The sequence below is a fragment of the Scyliorhinus torazame genome, chromosome 16 (genome assembly GCF_047496885.1).
Source record: "Scyliorhinus torazame isolate Kashiwa2021f chromosome 16, sScyTor2.1, whole genome shotgun sequence".
NCBI lineage: Eukaryota > Metazoa > Chordata > Chondrichthyes > Carcharhiniformes > Scyliorhinidae > Scyliorhinus > Scyliorhinus torazame.
The window spans coordinates 106450877-106466387 of NC_092722.1; positions in this window are offsets into that span (position 1 = coordinate 106450877).

Consider the following 15511-nt stretch of genomic DNA (forward strand, 5'->3'; position numbering starts at 1 on the left):
CGCAAACATTCTAGGTAAAGGAAACTGTAGCGACATGTATGAACGACTGGTAGAGAGGGTCGACGCTGTACTGAACGCAACAAGGAAGAAATGGGAGAAAGACATGGAGCTCGTAATCGGGTGGGGACTCTGGAGTGAAGCACTGCATGGGTCCAACTCCTCCTCCACGTGCACAAGACTCAACCTAACGCAACGAAAAGTGGTACACAGAGTCCACGTAACAAGAACCCGAATGAGTAGGTTCTTCCCAGAGGTGGAGGACAGATGTGAACGGTGCCAAGGAGGCCCGGCCAACCATGCCCACATGTTCTGGTCTTGCTCCAGACTTGCTGGGCACGGGACAACCTGCTTCTTTTTTCAAAACTAAATTTAGATTACCCAATTATTTTTTCCAATTAAGGGGCAATTTAGTGTGGCAATCCACCTACTCCACACATTTTTGGGTTGTGAAGGTGAAACCCACGCAGACACGGGGAGAATGTGCAAACTCCACACGGACAGTGACCCAGAGCCGGGATCGAACCTGGGACCTCAGCACCGTGAGGCAGCTGTGCTAACCACTAGGCCACTGTGCTGCCCAGGACAATCTTCTTCGAGGCAATGTCCAAAGTGGTGGGGATGAGGGTGGAGCCATGCCCGAAAGTGGAGGTCTTTGGGGTATCAGACCAGCCATATATCTTCATGGGGAGGAGGGCGGGTACCCTTGCCTTTATTTCCCTGATCACCCACCGCAGAAACTTGCTCGGCTGGTGGTCAGCAGCACCACCCATAGCTGCAGACTGGCTGTCCGACCTATCAGAATCTCTCCAAATAGAGAAAATCAAATTCACCATCCGGGGGTCGGATGATGGCTTCTTTAGAACATGGGGGCCATTCACCCAACTGTGCCGGGACATGTTTGTGGCCAACGAACAAGCTAATAAATAATCAAGTAGCCAAGAGCCAGGGGAAAGTAGCCAAAACATGAGAAAAGAGAGGGAAGGAGGGACAGACTGGGGTGGGTGGGGCGGGGGGGGGGGGGGGGGGGATGCAAGAGCGGGTGGCTAAACACAATAGAAAAGAAAGGTGAGCTACAGGGAGGGAGAGGCTCAGCAGGGGGTGGGGGGAAGATGGGGGGCAGGGAGGGGGGAAAAGGAAGGACGATGGGCAAAGAACAATAGAGGGGAACCAGAGTGGGGGGAGGGAAAGTCGAGGGAACACAAACTGGAAGGGGAGCACAGGGAACGACAGCGACCATGATAAACACAGCAACAGAGAGTAAGAAAGTACAGGAGGAAGAAACGACGAACGACCGAAGCGGAGGCAAACACATGACAACAACAGTGAAAACCAACCAAGAGAAGCAAGCAACATCAGGAGCGCCACCCAGGTGCCCCTCTCTCCCCCCCCCCCCCTCCCCGCAGCCACACCCACCCCCACCCAGATCTATTCTGTATCACTGGTGTTGTATGTACTCTCTTTGTTAAAAAAAACAAAAGTATACACAAGACATGTATACAGGTATACTGCAATTGTCTCTCCAGTACCTCGATACATATACACTTCCCCAGTTTTGACCACCCCCCACACCTTGTTTTTCTTCTACTTTTTATTTATGTGATTTTGCTAATGGATGTTTTTATCTTGTTTGTATTATCTTCTCTTTTTTTATTTTTTTTTATTTTATTTTTTGTGTACACCTGTAATATGTTCGAAAAACCCAATAAAAATAATTTATTTTAAAAAATAATTTATAGGATGTGGGCTTAGCTGGCTAGGCCAGCATTTATCACCCATCCCTAATTGTCCTTGAGAAAGTGTTGGTGAACTGCCTTCATGAACTACTGCAGTCCTTAGGTGTAGGGCTAGGGAGGGACATCCAGGACTTTGACCAATGACAGTGAAGGAACAATGATCTATTTACAAGTCAGAATTTGATGGCCCCTTTCACTCCTGCCGAAGTAAACAGCAAGTTAACTGGCAACACACCATAGAGGGACTAGGCCCATGTCAGTGTAGCGCACAAAGACTCCGATAGACGAATAGAGTGAAGTCGATGAGGCTTTATTAAGCGTGACTGTTCCCCCGCAGTTCAGTAGTAGACTGCCTGCGGGGGAGGACTCCTGGTACTTATACTCCGCCTTCAGGGCGGAGCTAGAGGTCAATATCCAACCAGGACCCGGGATCTGTCAGCCAATGACATCACAGCTTCACAGTCCCACATGACCCCTAATGCATACTACCACATTCACCCCTTGTTAAAAATGAACCCGGCGGGGTGATGCTTCGCATGGTGGTAAGGGTTTACAAGGCTGGTCCTGGGAGGAAAACTTTTGCATGTTATTACAGTATGTACAAGGTTTTTTTTTGTTTCGAACTATTTACAGTAATCGTGTTGTCTCCGGGAGCCTTACGGTTTCAGCTTGGGCTTCACTCCTGGTCGGGCCTGGGAGGAGGACCGATCCTCCTGGGAAGGGGGCGGTCGCGGGGTGCGGCGGTGGCAGGAAGGGGGTGATTGGTGTCGGGGGGGTGTGTGTGTTGCCGGCGGGCGCCAGATCTCGCAGGGAGACCGTGTCCTGTCGGCCGTCGGGGTACTCCACGTAAGTGTACTGCGGGTTCGCGTGAAGGAGGTGAACCCTTTCGACCAACGGGTCCGACTTGTGCGCCCACACATGTTTTCGGAGCAAGATGGGTCCTGGGGCCGCCAGCCAGGTCGGCAGCGACGTTCCAGAGGAGGACTTCCTGGGGAAGACAAGGAGGCGCTCATGAGGCGTTTGGTTAGTGCTAGTACACAGTAGTGCCCGGATGGAGTGGAGGGCGTCCGGGTGGACCTCCTGCCACCGTGAAACTGGGAGGTCCCTGGACCGTAGGGCCAGTAGGACGGTCTTCCAGACCGTGCCGTTCTCCCTCTCTACTTGCCCGTTCCCCCGGGGGTTGTAGCTGGTCGTCCTGCTCGAGGCTATACCGTTGCTGAGCAGGAACTGGCGCAGCTCGTCACTCATGAAGGAGGACCCCCTGTCGCTGTGGACGTATGCGGGGCAACCGAACAGTGTGAATATGGTGTTCAGGGCTTTAATGACTGTGGCCGCGGTCATGTCAGGGCAGGGGATGGCGAATGGGAAGCGGGAGTACTCGTCCACCACATTAAGGAAGTATGTGTTGCGGTCGGTGGAGGGGAGGGGTCCTTTGAAATCCAGACTAAGGCGTTCAAAGGGGCGGGAAGCCTTAATCAGGTGCGCACCATCCGGCCTGAAAAAATGCGGTTTGCACTCTGCGCAGATGTGGCAGTTCCTTGTGACTGTACGGACCTCCTCTAAAGAGTATGGGAGGTTGCGGGACTTAATAAAGTGGTAGAACCGAGTGACCCCCGGGTGGCAGAGGTCCTCGTGGAGGGTTTGGAGGCGGTTAATTTGTGCGTTGGCACATGTGCCGCGGGATAGGGCATCGGACGGCTCGTTCAGCTTTCCGGGACGATACAAGATCTCGTAGTTGAAGGTGGAGAGCTCGATCCTCCACCTTAAGATCGTGTCGTTTTTGATTTTGCCCCGCTGTGCATTATCGAACATGAAGGCTACCGACCGTTGGTCCGTGAGGAGAGTGAATCTCCTGCCAGCCAGGTAAAGCCTCCAATGTCGCACCGCTTCCACTATGGCTTGGGCTTCCTTTTCCACTGAGGAGTGGCGGATTTCTGAAGCGTGGAGGGTTCGGGAGAAAAAGGCCACGGGTCTGCCCGCTTGGTTAAGGGTGGCCGCTAGAGCTACGTCGGAGGCATCGCTCTCGACCTGGAAGGGGAGGGACTCGTCGATGGCGCGCATCGTGGCCTTTGCGATATCCGCTTTGATACGGCTGAAGGTCTGGCAAGCCTCTGTCGACAGAGGGAAGGTCGTGGTCTGTATTAGGGGGCGGGCCTTGTCTGCATACTGGGGGACCCACTGGGCGTAGTATGAAAAGAACCCCAGTCAGCGTTTTAGGGCTTTTGAGCAGTGCGGGAGGGGAAATTCCATGAGTGCGCGCATACGTTCGGGGTCGGGGCCTATTATCCCATTGCGCACTATGTAGCCCAGAATGGCTAGCCGATCGGTGCTAAAAACGCACTTGTCCTCGTTGTACGTGAGGTTCAAGGCTTTAGCGGTCTGGAGGAATTTTTGGAGGTTGGCGTCGTGGTCCTGCTGATCGTGGCCGCAGATGGTTACATTGTCGAGATACGGGAACGTGGCCCGTAACCCGTGTTGATCAACCATTCGGACCGAGACCCCGTTTGTGATGCCAAATGGGACCCTTAGGAAATGGTATAATCGCCCGTCTGCCTCGAAGGCTGTGTACTTCGGTCACTTGGGCGGATGGGGAGCTGATGGTAGGCGGACTTGAGGTCCACGGTGGAGAAGACCTTATATTGGGCAATCCGATTGACCATGTCGGATTTGCGGGGGAGAGGGTACGCGTCTAGTTGTGTGTACCTGTTGATGGTCTGGCTATAGTCTATGACAATCCTTTGCTTCTCCCCTGTCTTTACTACTACCACCTGTGCTCTCCAGGGACTATTGCTGGCCTGGATTATGCCTTCCTTTAGTAGCCGCTGGACTTCGGACCGAATGAAGGTCCGGTCCTGGGCGCTGTACCGTCTGCTCCTAGTGGCGACGGGTTTGCAATCCAGGGTGAGGTTTGCAAACAAGGATGGGGGTTGCACCTTGATGGTTGCAAGGCCGCAGATAGTGAGTGGGGGTATTGGGCCGCCGAATTTGAAGGTTAGGCTCTGTAGATTGCACTGGAAGTCTAATCCCAGTAATGTGGGGGCGCAGAGTTGGGGAAGGACGTAGAGCCTGTAGTTTTTGAACTCCCTCCCTTGCACCGTTAGGGTAACTATGCAGAAGCCTTTGATCTGTACGGAGTGGGATCCTGCAGCTAGGGAAATCTTTTGTGCGCTGGGACGGATGGTCAAAGAACAGCGTCTTACCATGTCGGGGTGGATAAAGCTCTCCGTGCTCCCGGAGTCGACCAGGCATGGTGTCTCGTGCCCGTTTATCAGCACCGTTGTCGTCGTCGTCTGGAGCGTCCGGGGCCGTGCTTGGTCCAGCGTCATTGAAGCCAGACGTGGTTGTAATGGTTGAGCGTCTTCTTCGAATCCCGTGGAGCCGTCGACACTGGGGTCCGTTGTTGCCGTCCAAGATGGCGTCGGGGGTGAACAAGATGGCTGCCCCCATGCATCGCACATGGCTGGGGGTCACAAGATGGCGGCGGGGGTGGACAAAATGGCCACCCCCATGCATCGCACAGGTCTGGGGTGGTCCAAGATGGCGGCGCCCTTCCTCCCCTCGTGGTGGCCGGGACCCAAAATGGCGGCGCCTGCGGGTCGCACATGGGGCGCTGGGGGGGGTTGGGGAGCGTTAGGAACACACAGGACTCCCTCTTCTCTGGGGACAGCGGTGGCCGGGACCCAAAGTGGTAGCGCCGGTTGGTCATACATGGGGCGCAGGGGGGGGCGGTTGGGGAGCGTAAACGGCGTGCAGGGCTCCCTGTTCTCCGGGGAGAGCTGTGGTTGGGACCCAGAGTGGTAGCGCCGGCGGGTCATACATGGGGCGCTGGGGGGGTTGGGGAGTGTAAACGGCGTGCAGGGCTCCCTGTTCTCCCGGGACAGTGGCGACCTCGCGGGACCGGCACACAGCCGCGAAATGGCCCTTTTTCCCGCAGCTCTTACAGATCGCTGCGCTGGCCGGGCAGCGCTGCCGGGGGTGTTTCACCTGGCCGCAGAAATAGCAGAGGGCTCCCCCGGTGCGACTTGGCGTTTGAACCGCGCAAGCCTGTGGGGTGTCCGGGGGGGGGGGTTTGTCGCGACGGATGCGTACGGAGCCCAATGGGCTGCCGCGTGGTCGGGGCCGTACGCGCGGGTATTTCGCGTGGCCACGTCTAGGGAGGCTGCTAGGGCCTGTGCCTCTGAGAGTCCTAGCGACTCTTTTTCTAGAAGTCTTTGGCGGATTTGGGAGGAGTTCATACCTGCCACAAAAGCATCGCGCATTAACATGTCCGTGTGTTCATTTGCGTTCACCGGCGGGCAGCTGCAGGCCATTCGCAAAATTAGTAGCGCGGCGTAGAATTCATCTATCGATTCTCCGGGACTTTGCCGTCTCGTTGCGAGTTGATAGCGAGCGTAGATCTGGTTTACTGGGCGAACATAGAGACTTTTTAGTGCTGCGAACGCCGTCTGGAAATCCTCTGCGTCTTCGATGAGGGAGAAAATCTCCGTGCTTAACCTCGAGTGCAGGACCTGTAGTTTTTGGTCTTCTGTGACCCGGCTGGTGGCCGTTCTGAGGTAGGCCTCGAAACAAGTCTGCCAGTGCTTGAAAGCTGCTGCTGCGTTCACTGCGTGGGGGCTGATCCTCAGGCATTCCGGGATGATCCTGAGCTCCATAGTCACGCTTAATAAATTGTAGCGCACAAAGACTCCGAGAGACGAATAGAGTGAAGTCGATGAGGCTTTATTAAGCGTGACTGTTCCCCCACAGTTCAGTAGTAGACTGCCTGCGGGGGAGGACTCCTGGTACTTATACTCCGCCTTCAGGGCGGAGCTAGAGGTCAACGTCCAACCAGGACCCGGGATCTGTCAGCCAATGACATCACGGCTTCACAGTCCCACATGACCCCTAATGCATACTACCACAGTCAGGAAGGTGAGTGGCTTGGAGAAGGACCTCCAGCTGGTGGTTCCACTTTAATCCACAACAATCTCGGAGACGGGAATGCCGCTGACTGAGACATAACTCATAACCAATGCACTACAGGGGAACATTTTCACAATTCTAACTTCAAATTAGTCTTTGTTGAATAAATGGGCTCGATAGTGAGACAATGTCAGAATGTGTCGCACTAAACAGATGACAGGTATTTGCCAAATAATATACATCACCTACTAGGTGTTAGTGCGAGCATGAGTTAGGAGCTGACACTTGATAGACGTGTTACTTTTATATATGAAACAAAAGCATTACAAGCTAATTTAATTGAATTGTTGAGTCGTGCAGTTTGACATTGCCGATTATAATCTCAGAATCTTCTGATACGGTTTTCAGAATAATGAGGTAATTTTCTTAAGTAAGAATGAGATTGCAGTTGGATTACATAATTATCCATAAGTTAAATAGAACGTATTGACTTTATCGTCGTCAAATCATTTAATAAATCCAGAACCTTCAGTGTTGTGTTCCTCATGGCTACGAAAATTACTTAAACATAATTCTTGTTAAGTTATCCCTTTTTCCAACGTCTCTTGAATTAATCATCACCAAGATTTTCAGTGTTTAATTTGTTCCCTCGGGACAATTTGGTTAACCGTCCGTGGCCTGTATTAACAGTTCACACTACAATCACAGTCACCCATAATATGAACGGTCCCCATTAATTCAAGACCTAAAGGAAGACTATCAGCTGGTGGGTTTGATGCCATGAAAGACCCTGCATAACTGGTTGAATAATAAAGCAGATATCATAACATTATGTAATGGAGGCATTTGCATTATGGGATGGCCGACTGATGAGTAAACATTGCTTAAGGGTTGAACTCTTGTATCAAGAGCTTTGGTGTGAATAATACCTTGCAATGAATAATAAGTTATATTGTATTTTAAAACCACTGGAAGACTCACCGTGGGATAAGGAAAAAATGGTGCTGTTCTCAGGGGGCATTTAACATATTTATTAGACAAGGCCTGTATTCCCGTGAGTAAGTAGGAGGTTAAGGAGCTATCAATTTGAGGTGTTTAAGATCAGGGAGATGCTGGGCCTTTCACATACGGAGTCGGGAAACATCTCCTTGCATAAAGGGGAATGAAATTGTGAAACTCTCTTCCTCAAAAAGCTGTTCAAGCTGTAGGTCAGTTGAAAATTTCAAATCTGAGATTGACAGCATAATTCCCGGATCCTGGGGTCTGCAGTGATGTACCTTACCGCTCGCCCAAATTACCATCGATTTCCAGTGATGCAGCTCATGGACAAAAATAAGAAAGACATCCGTAATGTCATGTGAGAGTACCTTTAAGAAATAGGTGTTTATCAGTGATGTCAGAGTGTGGGTGGAGCTGGGCTGCCTGTCAGCTTTTTACTTTCATTTTAGGCGGTTTACTGCAGGGTGTGTTTTAGTTTCGTTTTCAGAGCTGGATAGCTGCAGTCACAGCCAGAATGTTTATTAGTCTCTCTCTCTGTAATCTAAAGACTGTAAATCGATCCTGATGATTTAAAACTAATAACTGCTCTCAGTAATGACTTTAACCTGATGTGCTTCTGTTAAAAGTTTTTATTTAAGTCTTATAGATGTTAAAAGGACAGCTTAAGGATTACTTAATGTTGTATTCTTTGGGGGTTATATTTGAATTGATGGTTGCTAAGATGTTCACTTTTAAAAAGGTTAACTTGAGTTCATAGAATAAACATTGTTTTGCTTTTAAAAATACTTTTCCATTTCTGCTGTACCACACCTGCAGAGTGGGCCATGTGCTCCCCATACCACAATCTAGTAAAAGTTGTGGGTCAGGTGAACTCCATGATACACTTTGGGGTTCTCTAAGCCCTGGCCCATAACAGTAAACACTCTGTACTTCTCTCTCCTTCTGCTCTAGCTTGAACTCCTGCTAGTTTTCCCTTTCTGATTTTCTCTGTCCATACCTGTTATACATTCATTTTTCTCATTCTTACACTTTTTCCAAGTCTCCTCTCTCACTTCTCACACTCTTTCCTTCTCCTTGTATAGTGATTGTTTTTTCAGCATGTTGTCCATTCTGAATTTCCCCCAGAGACTTTCACACAATTTCTCTTGGTATTTATCCATATCCCACTAAACCATTGACCACCCAACCTCTCTTCGTTCACAAGGTTAACTGATATTGTTAACAGTTCTGCCTCCTGTTTAAACCCCTGCTCATATTTCCCAGGTCTCCATGACTGAATCCATGCATTCAGGTTTCCAGCCCAAGCTGTTGCTCTGTTTCAGTCCCAACAGCGTCGCCAATATTGTGGGTATTTCTATTTATCTTGGTGAACCACAAGCCTTCCTTATATCGATCAAATGACCACACAACCAGTTAGTTAGTTCAAAAGATGGTTTATTTACATATACAAGAGTTATCTTAACATGCAAACACAATATCTACTACGAGTTAATCTGCACCTATCAGTTACAATAACCTATACTTAACTTCAGGGCGACCGGCACTGTGCAAATGGATGAGGCCTTTATTTGGATTTCACTTGGCTGGTTCGAAGAAAGTGGCTCTGTCTCTGCTGGGCTCATCCATCAGGTAGCAATTGTTGGTCTTGAACTTAGCTGGCTGTTCCTGCTGCAATTGGGTTGGCACAGGCCAGATCCAAAAGAGACTGTGTCCTCTTTTATCCATCTGGGATTTCGCGCACTTTGGGGCGGTCCTTAACCTTGGACCCAATAGTTCGACAGGGACTATAGTTCACTGTCTTCGATTTCGGCCAATAATGGGGCAGGTGCCTTGGTAGCTGGGCGGGTCCTTAGCAGTCATTGACCTTGGCAGTTGTGCTTTCTGAATAAGGGGAGTGGCACTGATCAGTCTGTGGCTGAATTAGTTGCTTGATTGGAGTTCTATTGTCCTGGGAAAATGGGCCATTGAAATGTAAACGAGCGGGGGTTTCGGTCAGATCTGGTTACCTGTGTTTTAGATACATCTGTCTGAGTCCTGGGTAGGCCATAATTCCCATGTTCCTTTGCAGGTGGCCATCTTAGATGGCTACATTCCATCCTTTTGATCCTGAACGCGAAGTGTGATGGATCACAATATCGATCCCTGATCATCCTTGGTAGCCCGGTCACCTTTGGTCAAGGCAAGGTTCGACTCTACTCTATCTTATGGTTTGGGACATTTACCTAATATTCCATTAATACATTCATAAATTAATTCATCTCTAACGGTTACTCTAATTTAGGTCACGATAACATTTATTTTATCCGCACAGTTGATCTCTAGCTAACGCTGTCTAAGCTACTCTCATGCTGCTGGTGAATATCAAAGAACTTACATACAGTACAAAATTTTAAACAGCAGCATCACATTTCTACTTAATCCTAATAAAGTTGGACTTCCGGTGATGGCGGGCGGGAGGCAGCCGCACACTGGAGGGCTCCAGCTCGGGAATAGACATTTGGGTGTTTTAACGCCTGGTCCCAGGGGCAACGGAGGCTGAAAAAGCTGTAAGAAGGCACAGGGAGGAGAAATGTCCAAGCTTGGGAAAAAAACGGCCGTGAAAAAGAAAGTCCGCCGGTGAGTGGATTAGTATATCCAGCTAAGTTGAGGGTGACCGACAAATCCAAGGACTTTTATTTTGGGACGGCAGAGGCGGCGGAGGAGTTTGCGAAGGCAGAAGGTCTGTGGCAGAATTGAGAAATGGGACTGAGAGTGGGTCGTGTACCGATGTAACCTCATGTAACTTTATTTTTCACTGCGTGTTGGTGTATGTACTAAATGAGTCTACGCTGTATATTTGGACAAGGGAAGAGTTGGGACTTTCATTTGCAATGATGGTTCTTTGGGGCTTGGGTGTGTATGCTGGGGTTATGTGCTAAAGGGGATTTCTTGTTTTTCCTGGGACCGGGCAAGGGGGAAGCAGACCCGGGCGGGGGCCTCCACGCTGGCCGGTTTAAGCCGGCCAATGAACGGGAGTGAGGTGGGGGGAGGGGCTGTGGCCATCGGAGCCTGGTAGAACAGGTTTTGGTGAGTCTAGCCGGGGTGAAAAGTTTGGGGAAGAAACCGAGGTTGGGGGAAGGAGTTTACAAAGGGAAGTGGAGGGGAGGAGTCTGGGAGGGGGGGTGGGGGCGGTGTCTACAATTCATGGGTGCCATTCACGGTACTCTTTCGGGAATTGGATGGCATTGAATATTGGGGGAGGGGGGTTGGGGGGTGGACTATATGTGTCAACGGTGACCAGGGATGATTCCTGAGTCCTTTTTCTTCTTTCCTCCTTGGGAGGTTTAGTTTTATTTGATGCTTATATTGTCAGGTGGGCCGTTATTTGGGGGGGGATGGGAGGATGGGATCATCGTTGTTGGTAGGGGGTTGACATTGTATTCGTTACCGTTTGCTGTTTGTTGGTGGGGGTTAAATTCTGAAGAAAATGTGAAAATGGAGAATAAAAATATTTTTCAAAAATCCTAATAAAATTATAGAGGTACATACATGGTTTATTTTTAGCAGCGATTGTTACATGAGTTAATTTTGTTGTATTCCAAAGAAGGGGGACCGGACTGTATATATCGGGGAGTGGGAGGCTCTTGCTCACCATTTACGGAGTCAGAGTGATCTGGCACTTACTTATGTGGGGTCCCTGCATATTGGAGATTATCAGCCAGAAATGTGTGGGTTTTGGTGCCTTTTACCGTAATGTCCCTGCCTTGTAACAGTGGTGTCCAGCGAGCTGCTCTGATTTGGCTGACTGAACCGTCCTTTAATCTACCATCTAGTAATAGTTATGTGGGGGTGTGCTTGGTCAAGATCGTGACTGGGTTGAGACCTGTGATGTACGCAAAGTACTGTACTGCCCAAAAGACTGCAAGCAAGTGCCGTTCGCAGGCTGAGAATCCTTGCTCCACGGGGTCTAATACTCTTGAGGCATAGGCTACGGGTCCTAAGTGATCATGTCATTCTTGCAGGAGTACTGCTGATAGGGTTCAGTTGGTGGTTGCTACTTTGATGGCATAGGGCAAGTCTGGGTCTGGAACCTGTAAAGCGGGGGCTGTGCTGCGGAAGCCATCCCCATGGGGTGTTCTTTTTAAGGAACTCTGAGAGTGGGACTTCTTTGGTGGCAAAACCATCTATATAATTTCTGCAATATCCTACCAAACCTAGGAATTACCAGAGTGCAGTGACATTTTGGGGCAGGGGCAATTTAACGATGGACTCGACCCGTTTTTGCTCGATTTCTCTCTTCCCGTGGGTGATGATGGTGCCTAAATAAAGAACCTTTTCCTTTAAAATCTGGGCCTTTTTGGGGTTAACCTTACATCCGATTGATTGCAGTAGGCCTAGTAATTCAGTTAAGAGCTCTACGTGTTCCTCTTTTGTGTCCGTTTGCAAGAGCAGGTCGTCTACATATTGTATTAGGCATTCAGGTCGGGAAAACTTAGAAAGTCCGTTGGCCAATTGTCGGTGGAAAATGGAGGGGTAATTATGGCATCATTGTGGGAGGCATGTCCACGTGTACTGCTGCCCTTGAAACGTAAATGCGAATTGATACTGGCAGGCCCTGTCTAACGGGATGGACCAAAAGCCAGTGCTGATGTCCAGCACTGTGAAATATTTTGCCTGTACTCCCTGATGGAGCATAGTCGCGGGACACGTGGCAACAGTGGGGGCTGCTAAAGGGGTTACCTGATTAAGTTCTCGGTAGTCGATCGTTAGTCGCCATGAACCATCGGGCCTCTTTACGGGCCAAATTGGGGCATTATTTGTGGACGCTTTGGGTCGAATAACTCCTTGGCCTAACAAACTGTTAATAATCTTTGAAATCTCACCCTCGGCTTGCTGTGGGAAACCGTATTGCTTCTGTGGCTTTGGATCAGGACCTGAAATCTTTACTGTACCTGGGATCTTCCCACAATCGTGTTTGTGTTGTGCGAATGAAGCTTTGTGTTTTATGGGGACCTTTCTAATCATCTGGTCTGCACTAATTGTTTGCGGATTAAACAAATCGTCCCTTACTGAGCAAATCCTGTTTTCATAATCCCCTACTGTGAGCGTAGCGGGAGCCCTGGCTGTTTCAGCCATTCGACAGACACATTTGTTTACTGGGTCAAATGAAAGGTTATGGGATCTCATAAAATCAATGCCTAAAATGTGCTCTGTGGTTTGGGGTAAGTCAACTAAAACAACGGGGTGTTTGGTGCTAATGTTCCCTATCTGGATGGGTACGGGAGCTGTGATATATCCTTGTTGCATGTGGCCTGTGAATCCAGCCAGGGTGATGGTGTCTGTGGTGGGCGATTTGTCCTGTTGAAACATGGTGGAGGAGTGTAAAGTGGTGCAGGATTTTCCTGTATCCCAAAGGAAATTGACTGTATGTCCCTGGACTGTGCCTGTAACTACTGGTCTGCCTGATTTGTCCCAGCATGTGTCACAGACCCAAGTTGGGGAGTCCAAACACCGTCAATCTGTGGAGTTAAACGTTAAGTCGTCTGAACGGGCGCTAACATTATGCATGGGCCTAATATTGTTCCTAGGTGGGGGTCTGGTTGTTGGTATCGTTGATGGTTCAGGGGGTTTTGTCGGCAATCACGGGCGTAATGTCCTACGTGGCCACAATTGTAACAACCTCGTGGTGCCTGTGCTCTGGGGTGCTGTCCCTCGTGTCTCCCCTCGTTTATCCATGCTGGGTCCTGGCTAGTCCTAACTGGGTGCATGTTTGCTTCTATATCGTCCTGATCTCTCCGTCGGTGTAGGGTTTGTTCCCATGCTCTAGAAAGTCGGTTCAATACCCAAACCTCATTGTGTGTGTGGTCTGCGGGGCTGTAGTTTACACAAGCCTTTTGACCTGCGTCTGTGGCATGCGAGACTAAGGTGCATTTAGTGATGTCCAACTCATTTAGGTGTGCGCGGGTCCATAGACTGCCATGAAATGAATCCATAGACGACCAGCAAACGCGGTCGGGTGTTCTCCCTTCTTTTGTCTGCAGTGATTTAAACCCTCGACTGGATCTCCTTTGTTATACCCGATGGCATCTAATATGGCTGTTTTCATTTCCTGTAGAGTTCCTCCTGCTACATTTTGGGGTTCTGGCAAAACTGATCTTATGGACTGGCTAAGGCTCATAACTATTGGCTTTACTTCCTCTCTCTCATCTAAGCCGTACATAACTTTTTGTTGGCGCACCTCCTCAAAGAAGCTGTGCGGGTTTGCGGTGGGCTGGATTGGACTAATTTTCGTGCAAGCTTCTCTTAATTGGGTTATGGATAGTGGAGTGGTGTAAACGATATCAGGCTCCTCCTGATCCGATGACCTGCGTTGTGTGGTAACTGGATTCATGGGGGTCGAATTGTGAGTGGGGGTGTGTGCTGCCTGTGCAGTCGGTGCTGCGGGTGCTTTTCTTTTTGGGGCGTGGGGGGCTCGGTTTTGATTTCCCGTGTCCTCTATGTATCTTTGGGTGCATTTGTTTAACTCTTGCCAATCGGGAGCATCTTCCTCATCTAAATCCTGCCCAAAAGTGTACCTGAAGCCATTCTGTACTGAGAGTAGCGACTGTAACTTTTCTATCTTCTGTCAGCATTTCGCATGGTCAACGCTCCTCTGCCTCTGTTCCTTGGTGGAGCTGTGGAGCGCTCTCAAAGCTGCTTTTCAATCTGCGCATTTGCTAGTTAGCTGGGCGATCTGTTGTTCTGCTTCTTCTCTTACCGGGACTGCATGCTGTGCATCTTGGTAGGCTTTATCGTACTGGGTCAGGAAGCTGTAGCCATCTGGGATGGCCACTTACAACTAGGTACAGAGAAACTCGCAAAGCCTAGTGGGTGAAATGGACAAGCCAAGACTCAGGCAGGCTCAGAGCCTGAAACGTATATCTGTAAGCAAGAAGTCCAGACGGTATCTAAACTCCGACCAATTAGTATTTTAATGGGGCCGATTAGCATTTGATGGCCCATCTCCACCAAAACAAAGGACTGGTACTCGAGCGACCGGTACAGTCCCAGACATTTCGGCGCCACTCCCTGTTCAAGGGAAGCGTAACCAACGGGGTCACTGACCGCTTGGGACACGCCCAGCCATCCAGATCCCCGCCCACTTATTGGTTAGGAATCGAACAGAGTGATCAGGGATCACCCAATTAGTGGGGCCCAAACTGAAGGACCGCCCAAAAGAGCGTGAAAATCCCCAAGTATAAGAAAAAGAGTTCACCACATGTTCGTCCTCTCTTGGACCTGGTACCCCGGTCACGGCCATCTCCAATTGCAGCAACACCAGAAGCAAGTCCAAGTTCAACGCCCGCTACCAGACAGATGAGCCCAGCTGAGCAGCAGTTACTCCTTCGAACCCAATAGATCCAGAATCGAACAGCAGCCACTGTTTCTCTGACCTAAGCCGGGTGCCCGAAGTTAAGTACAGGTTGTCTTAATCGATGGGTGTAGTTAACTAGTAGTGTTTATGTTGCACGACTAATTGTGTGTAAATAAAGTACCCTTGACCTTGAACTAACTAACTGGTGTTTGGCTCTTTGATCGATAGTCGGTTCAACCTTGGGGTGGTATCATTTGATACCTGGCGACCCTAAGCATCAGAATATAGATAACATAGAAAGAAGGGCAAACTCACTGATTGCCATAATTGGAACAGAGCCACAGAAAGGACAGAGTAAAAGAGTAAAAGAAGAAAACGCAACAAAGCTACTAAGGTGAACTAGACAAGATTGATGTGCGTGTTTTACATCGGCCATTTCCTTATCCTTAGCTGCTAACTGTTCCAGGAGTTGCTCAATTATCTTCTCGCTTTCGTTGCTGTTTCTCTCGTTCTTTTCTTCCTTGTCAGTTAACTGCCTAAGGAG